Genomic DNA, 15,310 nt, shown 5'->3' with positions numbered 1-15,310 from the left:
AGTGTCCCCAGCCTGGTGGACATGTCTGTTCTTTTTCTCCTCCTGTTTTCATGGTCCTTGCTAGTTACATTTTTTGAAATGTCTTTACTGTCATTTTAATGGGGTTTCGGGAAATAACGGAGATAAACACATGTATTCAATTTGCTGAGTTTAACCAGAGAAATCACCTCTGTAATATTTGATTAAAGGGATGAAATGGAAAATGTTGGGGAAAATTATTTTGGCAGCCATGTGTGAATAATGGAGTGGAATAGGTCAGGAACCAGAGCCAGGGAAATCAAAGAAGTCTCTTTCCATAAGTATAGTGTAAAGCGATGAAATAGGGGTTTCCTGATGAGAACAGCTTGAATCAGAAAGTTATATTTGGGGAAAGAATAAAGTAGGGTTTAATAAATTTTAAGGTGCTGAATAACCATGGTCAAACAGGAGAGAAATTGAAGTAAACGCCATGATTTAAAACTGTTTGAGTGCTGTTGATTGGAGTCAGGGAGACTGTGTTAGTGTTAAAATGAAGTCAGGCTTACATGAATTGTTGAAAAGTTTAACACTGAGAAGAAAAAGCATCAGGGTGGAAATTAAAGGCACAAGAATTCAGAGGACGATTTCAGTTTTATTTGGAGGCAGGGGAGACCTGATCTGAGCATTAAACCAGTGAAGCGATAAAAGATTTTGGTATGTGGGAGGATGTGGATATGTGGTGTAGACTCCCAGTTTGGCAACCCAGAGCTCTTCCCGAAGTGTGTACTTTGGTGGTGTTGGAAAGTGTGGTTTGCCTACAGGAGACTTTCTGACTTTGATGTTTGCATGCCGGTAATGGCCTTGATGCAAAAACTTTTGCAGACACTTGGAATCATACTACTTCTTCCTAGCCGGTCACCTTTGGGTTTGCCAACCAGTACCTACTGTTAAAATGATCAGAGCTACCAAATCAGTTGCTTACAACTAGTCCCATGTTATGTAAACTATATTTCTGGCACATTTCTTTTCCTTTGTATAGATTTTTGAGGGGACGCTTACTGATTTTTCCTTAATTCCTGACGAATCCAATGTCAGGGTCCGTGTAGTATGTAGCATCTGCTGACTCATCCCTGAACACATTGGTTCTAGGATTATAAGCTCCAGCTGTGTGCCAGATTCCCCCCTCTCCTACCTTCTGAGTAGTTGACTGATAGCTCTCACAAACCCCACTAAGTGTTGGTGGTTTAGGATCTGCATAATATCTGATCCTTCATTTTGTGTTTAGTTATTTTATTCATATCTCAGATCTTGCTTAATTACTTTAAAAACCACTTGAAAACTGTCATAAAATTATAGTATTTGATGTGGTTACAGTTAAACTCTGGCTGCTTCCAGCTTCAGGGATTAATCTTTTGCCTTTTTCCTGATCGCTGTGGAAGAATAGCTTTCTCTTGACATCACCATATTCTCACTTTAGAGGTGGATTCCTTCCTTCCTTTCTCATGGCTGTGTCTCAGATGTTTCAGTGGGAGCAGGGTGTTTTTTGGTAGTGTCATTCTTGTAATTTTAGGATTCTTCACACTTTACAGAATCCTATTTTTGTCAGCTGCTGCTGTGTGTATATTCACAAGGGCCATGTGTAGGCTTGGCCAGAAAATCACCATAAAAATTAAGAAATTAAAACTTCTCAGGAGAGGAGCACCTGGATGGCTCAGTTGGTTAAGTGACCAAGTCTTGATTCTGTCTAAGGTCGTGATCTCACAGTTTGTGGGATTGAGGCCGCTTTGGGGTCCCTACTGACAAGGCAGAGCCTGCTTGGGATTCTCTCTGGATTCTCTCTCTCCCTCTCTCTCTGCCCCTCCTCCTCTTGTGCGCGTGTGCGTGCTCTATCTCTTCCTCCTTCCCACCCTCCCTCTCAAATAAATAAACTAAAAGAAGAAAAAAGACTTATGAGGGGAAATTTGGGGAAACTTGGGATGTACAAAAAGGAAGTTACTTATTGTGTAATTTCTTTTAAGAATGAAGGACTAGTCTCAGTCCTAGAGAGAAAAAATTGATTAGCAAGTATAGATTAGCAAAAGGTGTTTATGATGCCGATGGGCAAAATATCTATAGTTTATGATGAAGTAGTTGGGAAGAAGGACAGAAATGAACATATATTTCAGCAAAGGAACTGACTGGGGACAATTAATAAATAAAATACCAGAGGGTATGTGTTGCAGTTTGAAGGGAATAGATTATCAATACAGATAGGAGACAAAGAAGTAGCTGAGTCAGAATACAATAAAATATGGTGAAGTAGCATATTGATTCATACAATATTGCTGCTCTTTTTTTCTTGGAATTTTCAAGAAGCAAATTTGTTTTTATTGACTAGTAGTTACTGTCGGAGAATCTTGAACTCTAGAGTGTTTACATAAGGACAGAAAAAGGACGTATTAATACATTATCTTCTGAGTTTGAGGGAGGTCTGTGTATGATGTGTCTGGGGAACAAACCAAGAGACTTCTGGAACATGTTTCAAATGTGTGTAGTTAAAGGAATTTCAAAGTAAGACTAAATGACCAGACCCTCAGGGATTCATACTTTTCCAAGTTTTCTATCAGTAAAGGAGTATTGAGTTATGTATTTTTGAATGCGTGTGATGTGTTGAGAAATGGCACTTAGGAAGCAAGAAAGACTATAAAGTAATAATTCATTTTTCTCCTGTTTATGTTAAATCTATGGACACATGAAATAGCAGCAAGAGTTTCTAATGACCATGAGGGAAAGTGAATAATGATGTTAGGTTAAAGTCCTATAGTTGGTGACAGTTTTAGTTAGTCTGCCTATCCTCAGCTTAAATAAAAACTAGCAATTTTTATTAAGTCTATGAAATAATAAAAATAAGTCCTCAGGACCCCATCTGGATATTTGAGAAGCTAAAACTTAGATTGGATTCAGAGATGTTCCATGTTGCGCCGGATGGGAAAGGTTCTTTGAAAACGATACAGAATTTAAAGGTAAAAATGAAGAATCCCTTCCCCTAATACATTTCTGATCATAGGGGGCTAGAGTTTTTAAATGAAATTTTTCAAAAATAATCTAGGAAGAAATCCAAGTTGTTGGCTGTATTCTTACAAAGACCCAATAGGTTTTATTGTTTTCCTCTTGATCTAATTTCAAGAGTGTGTGTATCCTGACAAGGTTTTTGGATTCCCTCATTCTTCTTGTGAGGTTCATTTCTGTATACTATCAGTTAAGCTAGAAATACCAAGGAAAAAGAGGCGGAGAAATATTATTTTTGTTTGATAATAAAATGCCTCTGTTGGATATATTGAGTTAAAAAAAATTATAGGAAAACCAGTGAGTGGGTCAGAACTTAGATACACATAGAGGAATCAAGGGAAAGAAGCTACCCCATGTAATTTAAAAGGAAATCAGGTTGTCAGATGAAAGCAAGTATTGCTTTGTGAAAGATGTGATTGGAAAAACTTCTTGCTATAAGGCGATCGCTGAAATACCTTCTTTTAGTTCTGCCATGATACAATGAGTATGTAGGTGTGTGGTCTGTCTGTGTACATACATACAGGTATTTAAAAAATTGACAAAAGAGGGTTGATTATACTTAAGAAAGCAAAATAATAACATGTGATCCTTTCAAGTGAAAAATTATTTAAACTAGCAGATGGACAAAAGAAATGTGGGAAAATGAGGCTTATTATAAGTACTTTAGAAGAAATAAATGGGTAATATTTATAAATGATGACCTTTCAGGACCGAAGAATGTCATGGTACTCCTTAGCTAAATTTTAGTAGTGGGAATCATTAGCACAATTGGTTATAACTTTCACTTTTGAGGCTAAGGATATAGAGTTCATTTCTCACCTGGAGCAGATAACTACAACATATGGATTACCTGGTAAAGTGTTTTTGCAACATGGTTCTCCACTTTAGCCAGATGTGAGCTCTGGGTAGCCAACATGTGACGATCCTTGTCCATACAACTCAGAATATCTACCTTTTTGATGCATCTTGGCACAAGTGAAACTGTAGGGTATAGACAATGACCTTGCCATAAATTTAAGGGTGTAAGGTTCTGCCTTTGGATAGTGGTGCGGATAAAATCCCATTCCATTCTGTGTATTGTTTTGTTAAGAAACAACTTTCTACATAGTATACATAACTTGGAGCAGAGGTAGACTGTGCTAACTCTTGGTAAGACCCCTTTCTGTAAGAGTGCTTCTGGCTTATCCAATTAGTCTTCAATCTCTGTCAACCGGAGCTCATGTTACCTACCTATTTCCATCTCTTCTCAACTTTGGACTTGATAATAGGCACTACACTTCAGTAAGAACTGAAGGATATAGAAGCTTTCTGTTCATTCAGCGTAAGCATGTATCAAGATGCTTTTTATCATTCCAGAGAATTTTCAGTCTCTGAAAGGTCTAGTGTTAAACACATTTTTCAACAGCTGCATTTTTACTTTTCTAGCTATTGTATAGATGTGTACTTACAGAATTTAAGATAATTCCGTCTTTAACAAACTTTTGAAAAATGCCTGCTCCACTTGCTATTGTCTTTATGAAGAGTTGCACTGTTTGTATGGCTTCTCAGTTGTTTCACCCACTGAAAACTTGAGAACATCTGTACTGCTCCTCTCTGATGTGGAATGGGAAATAACTTTGGCGAGTTTAAGTTTTACCTAAGAAAAGACCCCAGGAGTGACATAAGAATCGTGGTAGTGTGAGTTGTTGCCATTTTCTATCCTGTTTGATGTACAACTAGTCACACCTCCATAATGACAACAACAATGGATGCCTCTGCAGAGCACACCAGGACACCCGAGAGAACCATTTACCTGTGCACCTGAAAGTGGGAAGATTGAATCATAAGGGAGGCAGAGGAGCAAGGGAAGTGGTGGTGGGGTCGGTGGTGGCAGCAGAGTTGGTGATACGGAATTTAAAATAGCTTTCGCGAAGAAATTCAACTGGCTACGAGAAAACTCGAGTATAATGATCTTAGGAATAAAGTTAATAAACAGAAGGAGTACTTTATCAAAGAAATTGAAATTCTGTAAAAGAGCCTAACAAATTGCTGGAGCTGAAGAAGTCAGTGAGATGAAGAATGAATTGGAATGCAGTGGAAATAAAACAGATCATGTAGAAGAGAGAATTAGTGACCTCAAGGATAGAAACAAAGAAATGATTCAGGTGGAAGAGGAGAGAGAGAATTAATATTTTTTAAAAGTGAAGAAACCCTGGGACTCCTGGGTGGCTCAGTTGGTTAAGCGTCCAAGTTCAGGTTGGGTCATGATCTCATGGTCCGTGAGTTTGAGCCCCACATTGACTTCTGTGATGACAGCTCAGAGCCTGGAGCCTGCTTCAGATTCTGTGTCTTCCTCTCTCTCTGCCCCTCTCCCACTTGCGCGTGCACGCTCTCTCTCTCTCTCAAAAATAAATAAACATTAAAAAAAATTAAATGTGAAGAAACCCTATGAGAACCACCTGACTCCATTACAAAAGCCAACATGAGAATACTAGGTAACTCAGAAGGAGAAAAGAGGGAGAAGGGAGAAGAGAGTGTATTTAAATAAATAATAGCTAAGAACTTCCCAAACTTGGGGGAGGAACTGGATACCGAAGAATATTGAGCTAATAGAACACTTATCTCAATGCAAAAAGATCTTCTCCGAGACACATGAAAACTGTCAAAAGTCAACAATAAAGAACTGTAAGGGGAGCCAGGGGAAAAAAGGACTGTAACCTATAAAGAAATCAGTAATAAGAGGAGTGTGAAAAGATCTACAGATATGTGGAAATTGCATAACAAACTTATAAACAACCATTGAGTCAAAGAATAAATTAAAAGAATAAAAAATTATCTCTAAGCAAGTGAAAATGCAAACACAACATATTAAATATCATAGGATGTAGCAGAACTACTTTTGAGAGGAAAGTTGATAGCAATAAATACATATATTAAAAATTAGGAAGATCTCAAATATACAACCTAACTTTTTACCTGAAGGAACTAGGAAAAGAAGAACAAAATGAGCCCAAAATTAGCAGAAGGAAGAAAATAAGGATCAGAGCTGAAATGAATGAAATAGAGACTGGAGAAACAACAGAAGGGATCGACAAAACTAAGACATGATTCTTTGAAATAATAAAATTGAAAAGCCTTTATTTAGACTAAGAAAACAGACCCAAATAAAATTAGAAATAAGACATTACAACTGTTACTACAAAAATACACAGAATCAGAAGAAACTATTATGAACAATTATATGCCAACAAATGATATGGGTACATTTCTAGAAACATACAACCTACCAAGACTGAATAAGAAAAAGAAAATATGAACAGACCAATAATGAGTGGAGATGAAATCAATAAATTAAAAAAAACCTCCTAACATAGAAAACTCCAGGACCAGATGGCTTTACTGGAAAATTCTATCAAATGTTTAAACAAGAATTAACATCAATATTCCTCACACTCTTCCAAAATATCAAGGAAAAGGGCACATTTCCAAACTCATTCTATGAGGCCAGTATTACTTTGATATCAAAGCCAGATAAGGATACCACAAGAAAAGTATAGATCAACATCCGTGACAGATATAGATGCAAAAATTCTCTACAAAATATTAGCAAACTTAATTGAAGAACACATTAAAAGGGTTATACACTATGACCAAGTGGGATTGATCCCTGGGATGTAAGGATAGTTTAACACATGCAAATTAATAAGTGTAAGAAATCACATCAGTAAAATGAAAGATAAAAATCGTATCTCAATAAATGAGAAAAAGCATTTGGCAAAATACAACATTCTTTCCTAACAAAAACCCTTAACAGACCTGTTATAAAAGGAACATATCTCAATATAATAAAAGCCATATTTGACAGACTTACAGCTAACAATACACTCAATGGAGAGAAATTGAAAATATTGCCTCTAAGATCAGGAACAAGACAAGAATGCCCACTCTCACCATTCCTGTTCGAAAAGTCCTAGCTAGAGTAATTAGGCAAGACAGAGAAATGAAAGGCATCCAAATTGGAAAGGAAGAAGCAAAATTGTCATTTGTTGGTAATAGGATTCTCTATATAGAAAATCCTACAGAATCAGTAAAATAAAACAAAAACGCCCCCAAAAAAAACAAACAAAAAAAATAACCCTGTGGGAATTAATTTATTCAGTAAAGTGGCAGGATACAAAATCTACATAGAGGAATCAATTGCATTTCTTAAAGTAATGATGAAGCATTGAAGAAGAAATAAAATAATCCCATTCATAGTAGCATCAAAAACAAAACACTTAGGAATTAATTTAATCAAAAGTGACAGATCTATACAATGAAAACTACAAAATTTTGCTGAAAGAAGTTAAAGACACAAATGGAAGATGTTAACGGATCAAAATAATTAACACTGTTGGGGCGCCTGGGTGGCTCAGTTGGTTAAGCCTTCTTGCATTTCGTGAGTTCAGGCCCTGCATCGGGCTCTGTGCTGACAGCTTGGAGCCTGGAGCCTGCTTTGGATTCTATGTCTCCCTTGTTATTCTGACTCTCCTCCACTCTTGCTCTGTCTCACTCTGTCTCTCAAAAATAAATAAATTTTTTAAAAAAGCATTAATACTGTTAAAATGGCCATACTACACAAAGCCATCTACAGATTCAGCACAATCCCTGTGGAAATACCAAAGACATTCTTCACAGAAAGAGAAGAAACAGTCCTAAAATTTGTTTGGAACCATGAAAGACCCCAGATAGCCAATGCAATCTCGAGAGAAAAGAACAGAGCCCAAAGTATAATGCTTTGGGATTTCAAATATACTACAAAGCCATGGTGATAAAATCAGTATGTTATTGGCACAGAAATGAATATATCAATCAATAGAATGAATAGAGAGCCCAGAACTGAACCCCAGCATATCTGGCTAACTAATATTCAAGAGAGCCAAAAGTATCCAGTGAGAAAGGTAATCTTTTCAACAAATGGTGATGGAAAAACTGGCGAAACACATTCAAAACAAGGAAACTGGACTCCCATCTCACACCACTCACAAAAATTAACTTGTAAACGGTCAGAGGACTTTCTAATAGGACTTTCTACAATAAATCTCCTAAAACAAAAAATACAGAAGAAGCTCATTAGTACTGGTCTTGGCAATAATTTTAGTTTACAATTTAACTTGCAACTAGTAGTAAATAGGCCATAGAGACTCAATGTATAGTATAATGAGTATAGATAGTAATATTATGCTATATTATATATAATATTATAACATTATATAATGTTATAAATGATACAAAAAGCACAAACAAAAGCAAAAAATAAAAAAGGGGGGACTACATCAAACTCAAAAGCTGCTTCATTGCAAAAGAAACAAGTAACAAGACAACCTAGAGAGTGGGAGAAAATTTTTGCAAACCATGTATTTGATAGTGAGTTAATACACAAAATATATAAACAACTCAATCAACTCAATAAGGAAAAAAACTAGTTAAAAAATGGGTGGAAGATAGACATGTTTCCAAAGAGGATATGAAAAAATGGCCAACAGACAAATGAAGAGATGTTCGCTACTAATCACCATGAAAATGCACATCAAAATCATAATGAGCTATTACCTTACACCTGTTAGAATGGCTGGTATCAAGATGAGATGGAAGAGGTGCGGGAAACAATGTGGTGAAAAGGCAACACATGCACACTGTTGGTGGGAATGTAAGTTAGTTCATCCACTATGGAAAACAATATGGAGGTTCCTTAAAAAATTAGAAATAGAGGATCTAGCCATTGCACCTCTGGGTATACACCCAAAGGAAATGAAAACAAAACTCGACGAGATATATGCACTTTGATGTTTTTTGTAGCATTATTCACAATAGACAAGATAGGGAAACCATCCAAATGTCCATCATCATATGAATGGATAAAGATGTGGGACATATATACAGTGAAATATTATTCAGCCACGAGAAAGGAAAATATCCTCCCATTTACAATGACCAGGATGGATCTTGAGGACATTGGGCTAAGTGAGGTAAGTCAGACAGAGAAAGATGAATGCCGTATGATATCCCTTACGTGTAGAATCTAAAAAAGTTAAATCTATAAAAAAAAAAAGACAACACAGTAAAATAGTGGTTTCCAGGGGATAGGAAAAGAGTGATGGTGTTTAATGGCCCAAACTTATAACAAGTAGTAAATAAGTCCTAGAGATCTAATGCACAGCATAGTTAATATAGACATAATATTTCATTTAGGTAATAGGATAAATATCAGTACACAGGCAATCATATTACAATATATAAACTTATCAAGATAACATGCTGTACACCTTAAACTTAGGCAGCGTTACACATCAAATTTGTTCAATAAAAGATGAAATAAAAAAGAAAAAAATCTGATTTGAACAACATGAAGAACCCTATAGCTCCTGTGTATTTTACCTTGCCCTTTGTCTTTCCTGGATGGAATCATCTACCCTTTCTCTCCTGGCGGAGCATATGCTCTCAGCCAGGAGTTCTTGGTTTCTTATTTAATAATCCCAACCAAGTATTCATCCATTGACTTTTGTCTTTTCAGCAGAGCCTTGTGATAATGCCTCTATATTTCTGGGAAACAAAATGGGAGAGAGGTAGGAAAACAACCATCTCTTACACTTGTAGTGCATTTTATGGCATATATGTTTGATTTCCTATAACTCTCTCCATAGCCCTATGAAATAGACATTTGTTACTGGGGATATTTTACTTGATATAAAAACTAAAACTCAGAGACCCATGTAAATTGGTAGGAAATGAAAGCAAGAAATTTAACATCCTTCCATGCTATCACTATATACCATCTTACAAAATTTGGTTTCCCAGGAAGACTTCAATGACTTTATTTTATTTTATTTTATTTTATTTTATTTTATTTTATTTCATTTTATTTTATTTTTGGTCTGTGGATAATTTTATTATTTTTTTTAATTCCCAAGCATAGTTAAAAAAGTTTTTTTTAATATAATGTATTGTCAAGTTGGCTAACACAGTGTATACAGTGGGCTCTTGGTTTTCGGGGTAGATTCTCATGATTCATCGCTTATATACAGTGCTCATCCCAACAAGTGTCCTCCTCAATGCCCATCAACCATTTTCCCCTCTCCCACACCGCCCCCATTATCCCTCAGTTTGTTCTCTGTATTTAAGAGTCTCTTATGACTTGCCTCCCTCTCTGTTTGAAACTATTTATTCCCCTTCCCTTCCCCTATGGTCTTCTGTTAAGTTTCTCACGTTCCACATGTAAGTGAAAACATATGATATCTTTCTTTAAATAAGACACCTGCCAGCAACACTGGTAAGAAAGTGTAATCACTTTAAGAAGGGAGGAGAAGATAGGTCCAGAAGCCACTGCCCAGAATCTCCTATTAGGGATCATCCAGCGTTAAAAAAGTGAAGGCTGCAATGATACCTCCACAGGAATTATAATATTTTCAAGTGTTAATTACCTCAGTGATCTGAAGCCCTGAGTTATTCTTGGCACAACTGAAACTGTTGAGTGTATGAGATAACACTGCCATAAATTTAAGAGTATAAGGTCCTATCTTTGGATGGTAATACAGATAAAATCCTATTGCCATTGTATATTGTATAGGTTGTTAAGAAATACTTTCTATGTAAGTGTAATTTTCTGATTGTCTATTAGCCGCAACAGAAAAACATAAGTTGCCTAGGTTTCCAACAGGGATGCGTGCTACAGAAAGGTAAAAGGGGTATGGAAAGAAGGTGTGTGTATGTACACACACACACACACACCTATAGTAAATAAATGCTGAGCAAATAAATAAGGCCAAGCATGTAAACAATGACAAGAAGGTCTCAGGCTTAGGGTGTCCACTTGGATATATTCCAGCATTTTAAGTTGAAAATATTGCTGACTGTACTTTGTCCTCCATTGTGTGTTATGATGCCAGTTGAGACATAAAAGCAGAGCTTTTCAGTGAGACTTCAGTCAATACAGCACAGCTTCACCTGGCGCAGGGACAGATCATATATAATTATTCTAGAGAGTGGCCCATTCAAACATATGGTGCTCATTCATCTCAGGAATCTGAAAGCCCAGAAAATTTCATACTTTCTGTTGCACTGTTTGATTTTTTAATTTTGTAGGCTTCTATCAACTGACTGTGTCCCTTTCAATTTCGAAAGTTAAATCTTAATGCTCAATGTGATGGTTTGGGGAGGGGAGGGGCCTTTGGGAGGTGGTAGGTCATGAGAGTAGAGCCCTCATGAATGCGATTAGTGACCTTATGAGGACACAGCAAAAAGATGGCCATCTGTGAACCAGGAGCAGGCCCTCACCAGACAGTTAATCTGCTGGTGCCTTGATCTTTAACTTCCCAGCCTCTGGGACTGTGAGAAATAAATTTCTGTTATTGATAAGCCTCCCAGTCTATGGTAGTTTGTTACAGCAGCCCAAACAGATGAAGATAGGAACTACAGGCTTATGTCAACTGTGTGAGCTTAATATCCAAATAAGAGGAAGTGATTATGATAAATGCACCCTCAAGTGTGGGTGCACCAATGGTACATTGGTCACATGTAGACATTATACATAATTTATAATTATCTTCCACTCTTTGTGTTGTGTGACAGATCTTACCTCCCTTCTTGTCTCTTATCTGGTATCATCAGCTCTTGTCACCTAAATTAACAGATTGTTCAAAGAATGCAAAATAAACTCCAGACAACTGTCCCAGGCATGTACCCACACATTGTCAGCAGTGTTATCAGCATTAGCAAAGAGAGTATGGCATTTAAATCAAATTGATTTTTTGAAATCATGAGTTATTCATTGGAAAATGGGGAGTGAAGATAACTAGAACCTTTTTATCTTTTATTAAGGTAGATAGCAAATTTTTTTTTCTAGAAATGGTTTGTTTGAAGATAACCTGGTAGTGGCTTAGACACTCTCTTTTGGTTAGGCAAACCGGTGGTATAATCTTTTCTGGTATCTTAGTAAAAGTAATCATTTGCTAAAAAGACATAAGCGCTTTCTCTCCTTTTTTTTTACTACTCTTTTTCCTTACGCTTATATAACTTAATGCTTTTCAAAATACTTCCACTATGCTATTTTATTGGATCCAAAGGGATGTTTTCCAGCTCTCAAAAGAACAGCAGTAACAACAAAATCTTTCACAGTAAAAAGATAAATAAAACAGGTCTGGAAATGACTAGCACAACTAAATGTAGCTGGAACTATTGGGAAACAAGACTGGTAGCCCTCCATCTAATGGGGTAGGGTGCTTCTTTAAATCTGGGTGCAGTAATTTACCACTAGTTCTGTCTTAGGCACTGTTTACATACTGAATGTGAGTTTTAAGTCATGTCATGATGAAAACAACCCTGGACAGTGTCGTTATCTGTGTTTCACAGATGAAGAAACTGAGGCACAGAGATATTAAGTAATTTGTTTAAGTTATATAGCTAGTAAAGCTAGAATTGAAACCCAAGGAATCTGTCACTGAAGTCTGCATTTTCATGCATGGCTTATCAACAGAATTTGGCTTGGAGAAAGGAAGAATTTATCTTTGAAAAACTCAACTCAAATACTGAAAATATACTTGCTCTCATCTAACTTTAATCTTTCTTTCCCCTCCTTTCTGCTCTGAGCAACACTGTTGAATGTTAATGAGTGTGTATTTTATTCAACCTCAACCAGTCATTTGGGGGTAATTAATCTGCGTTGTATACATCCAGCCTCTCTTTTAATGAGTAAACTTTGAGCAAAGCATGCTTCCACCACTGAGTATTTGCTTATAGAGGCAAATGAGCAGCATATATTTTGGTTCCCGTTTTGCTGTCCTTGTTACTGACTTCATTGGTAAGGAGGACTGGCAAAATCGTTAATCAGAGTATAACAATTCATTTTAGCAACGGACTGTGGGAACCCTGACACACACAGGTACCTAAATGCATCAACAAAACACAAACACAGCCTGTGTGATTTGCACAACCGACACGTAGGTGCTAGTCATTCTACAGCACAGGCAGTGGTATTCAAATAGAAAACTGTCAGCAGGCCATTTGTGCTTTCAGGAATGACCAGCATAAGTATCAAGTATAATAACAGAATCAGGATGCTTTCCCCGTCTCTGTTAATTTTGCTTTCTTTTTTCCTTATTACCTTGCTTGAGGTTTTGGGGCATCCCTGAGTTTTGTCTCAAATTATATCTGGTCAAAGATCCACAAGATTCTGCAAGTTCCTGAGAAATTCTTAAAATGGCTTAAAAGAGTTGAGTTCAGGAATAATGCCCTGCTTCAGAATACGGTGCTTGAGTAGTTAGGGGTGCAGGATTCACCAAGGGGGTGTGGCTTGGGCTTGGGAAGACATGGCTAAGCCTTTGACTAAGCCATCAGGAAAACTTAGCTAGAGGGCTCAGCACCCTCCAACTCCTTTTGTGATGTAGTGTTTTGAGTCGTCGTGGATATATCACAGTCCCCTGGAGATTAAGTACGTACATGATACACATAAGTGTGTGCACGCACACGCAGTCAGCTTTGCCTCCAATCATTCCATCTTCAGCTGCTCTTGGGGTGGGCTGGGGACCGACTGTGAGGGAGGTGCTGGGTTGGGAGGAAAGGCAGATCTGTCATGGTATGTGACTTTTATGCTCTTACTGAAATCCTTGTACGTGACATAGAAAGGAATGCAACATGTCAGAAAAAAAAATTGCAAAAGCTTTGGAGCCAGCCAGGGGCTTCTGCCATAGCTCAGCAATTTGCTCCTTGTCTGTCCCTGGGCAAGCTCCTCTTTCTAAGAGTCTCACTTGACTTTTGTGTGAAATGGACATTGCACCATGTAGCTTGCAGTAGTGCTGAGGGGATTTCAAAACACAAACACAGCCTGTGATTTGCACAATCTGTGCAAACCTGTTAAATGGCAGTCATAAAATTAATGAAAACAAATATTAGAATTTTTAAATTATACCTATTAAACTGTACCTATTTTTTTTAATTAGTTAATTTATTTATTTTGAGAGAGAGACAGAGAGAGAGAGGTAGAGAGAATCCCAAGCAGATGCCATGCTGTCAGCGCAGAGCCTGACGTGGGTTTGAACCCATGAACCGTGAGATCATGACCTGAGCCGAAATCAAGATCAGATGCTTAACCGACTGAGCCACCCAGGCACACAGTAACTGTACCTGTTAAGCAAGCAGTTTACCTAATTGGGTATTAACTCTGTCAATTGGGTAAGCTATTGACTATTTTGAGAGCATTAACTGAATAATGAAGTGAAAAATTTGTTAAAGTTGATCTTAACAAAATTTAACTAACTTTTCCCCACAAGAGATGTAAATAATTTCACTGATGGTGGGTTTTGCTTGTTTTGGTTTTGGTTTTGGGGTTTTTGGGTTTTTTTGGGGGGGTTTTTTGTTTGTTTTTTGGTTCCTAATTGATTTAGTCTTAGCACACAGTACACTTTTTCTGGTAGTTACCTAGCCACAGGAATATAGCAACCTGCATGGTTTTGAAAACATTGGCTGACAGGGTTTATTTATATTTTTATAAATAGTATACAGTAAGGAACCTTCTAAATAAGAAAGGACAGTATATCCTGGACAGTATATGAGTCATGGTCAAGAGATAAGCATAGGCCAAGAAACAACAAGTATTGGCAAGGATGTGGAGAAAAAGGAGCCCTCGTGCTCCTTCACCAATAGTGTCTTGCACTATTGGTGGAATACAGACTGGCGCAACCAACGTGGAAAACTTTCCTCAGCAAGTTGAAAATAGAACTACGTTACAATCTAGCAATTGCATTCCTGGGTATTTGCTCCCAAAATATAAAAATACCAATTCAAAAGGACACATGAATCCCTATGTTTATCATGGCATTATTTACAAGAGCCAAATTATGGAAGCAACCCAAGTCACCATCGATAGGATGAGTGGATTAAAAAAAGATGTGCTATACGTATATAATGGAATATTACTCAGCCATAAAAAAGAATGAAATCTTGCCATTTGCAACAACATGGATGGAGCTAGAGAGTATAATGATAAGCAAATTAAGTGAGAGAAAAACAAATCCCATATGATTTCACTCATGTGACATTTAAAAAACACACAGCCAAAAAAATAAAGAAAGAAAGAAAAAAAAAAACAATAAACCAGGAAACAGAGTCTTAATTATAGAAAAGAAATTGATGGTTACCAGAGGGGAAGGGCGGGGGGATGGGTGTGTAGGTGATGGAGATTAAAGAGTACACTTATCACAATGAGCACTGAATAATGTATAGACTTGTTGAATCACTATGTTGCACACATGAAATTAATATAATGCTGTATGTTAACTATACTTAAATTAAA

The 15,310-nt window shown here is 37.0% G+C and overlaps 1 protein-coding gene across 1 annotated transcript in view; it reads left to right on the top strand.

Moving 5' to 3' along the window:
• ZNF385D (zinc finger protein 385D) overlaps positions 1 to 15,310 on the top strand; it is a 1,208,478-nt gene that overhangs the window by 208,831 nt on the left and 984,337 nt on the right. The window lies entirely within an intron of this gene.

The sequence above is a fragment of the Panthera leo genome, chromosome C2 (genome assembly GCF_018350215.1).
Source record: "Panthera leo isolate Ple1 chromosome C2, P.leo_Ple1_pat1.1, whole genome shotgun sequence".
In the NCBI taxonomy this organism is placed as follows: Eukaryota; Metazoa; Chordata; class Mammalia; order Carnivora; family Felidae; genus Panthera; species Panthera leo.
The sequence above is the reverse complement of the archived record's forward strand: the minus strand, read 5'-3'. Positions and strand labels throughout refer to the sequence as shown.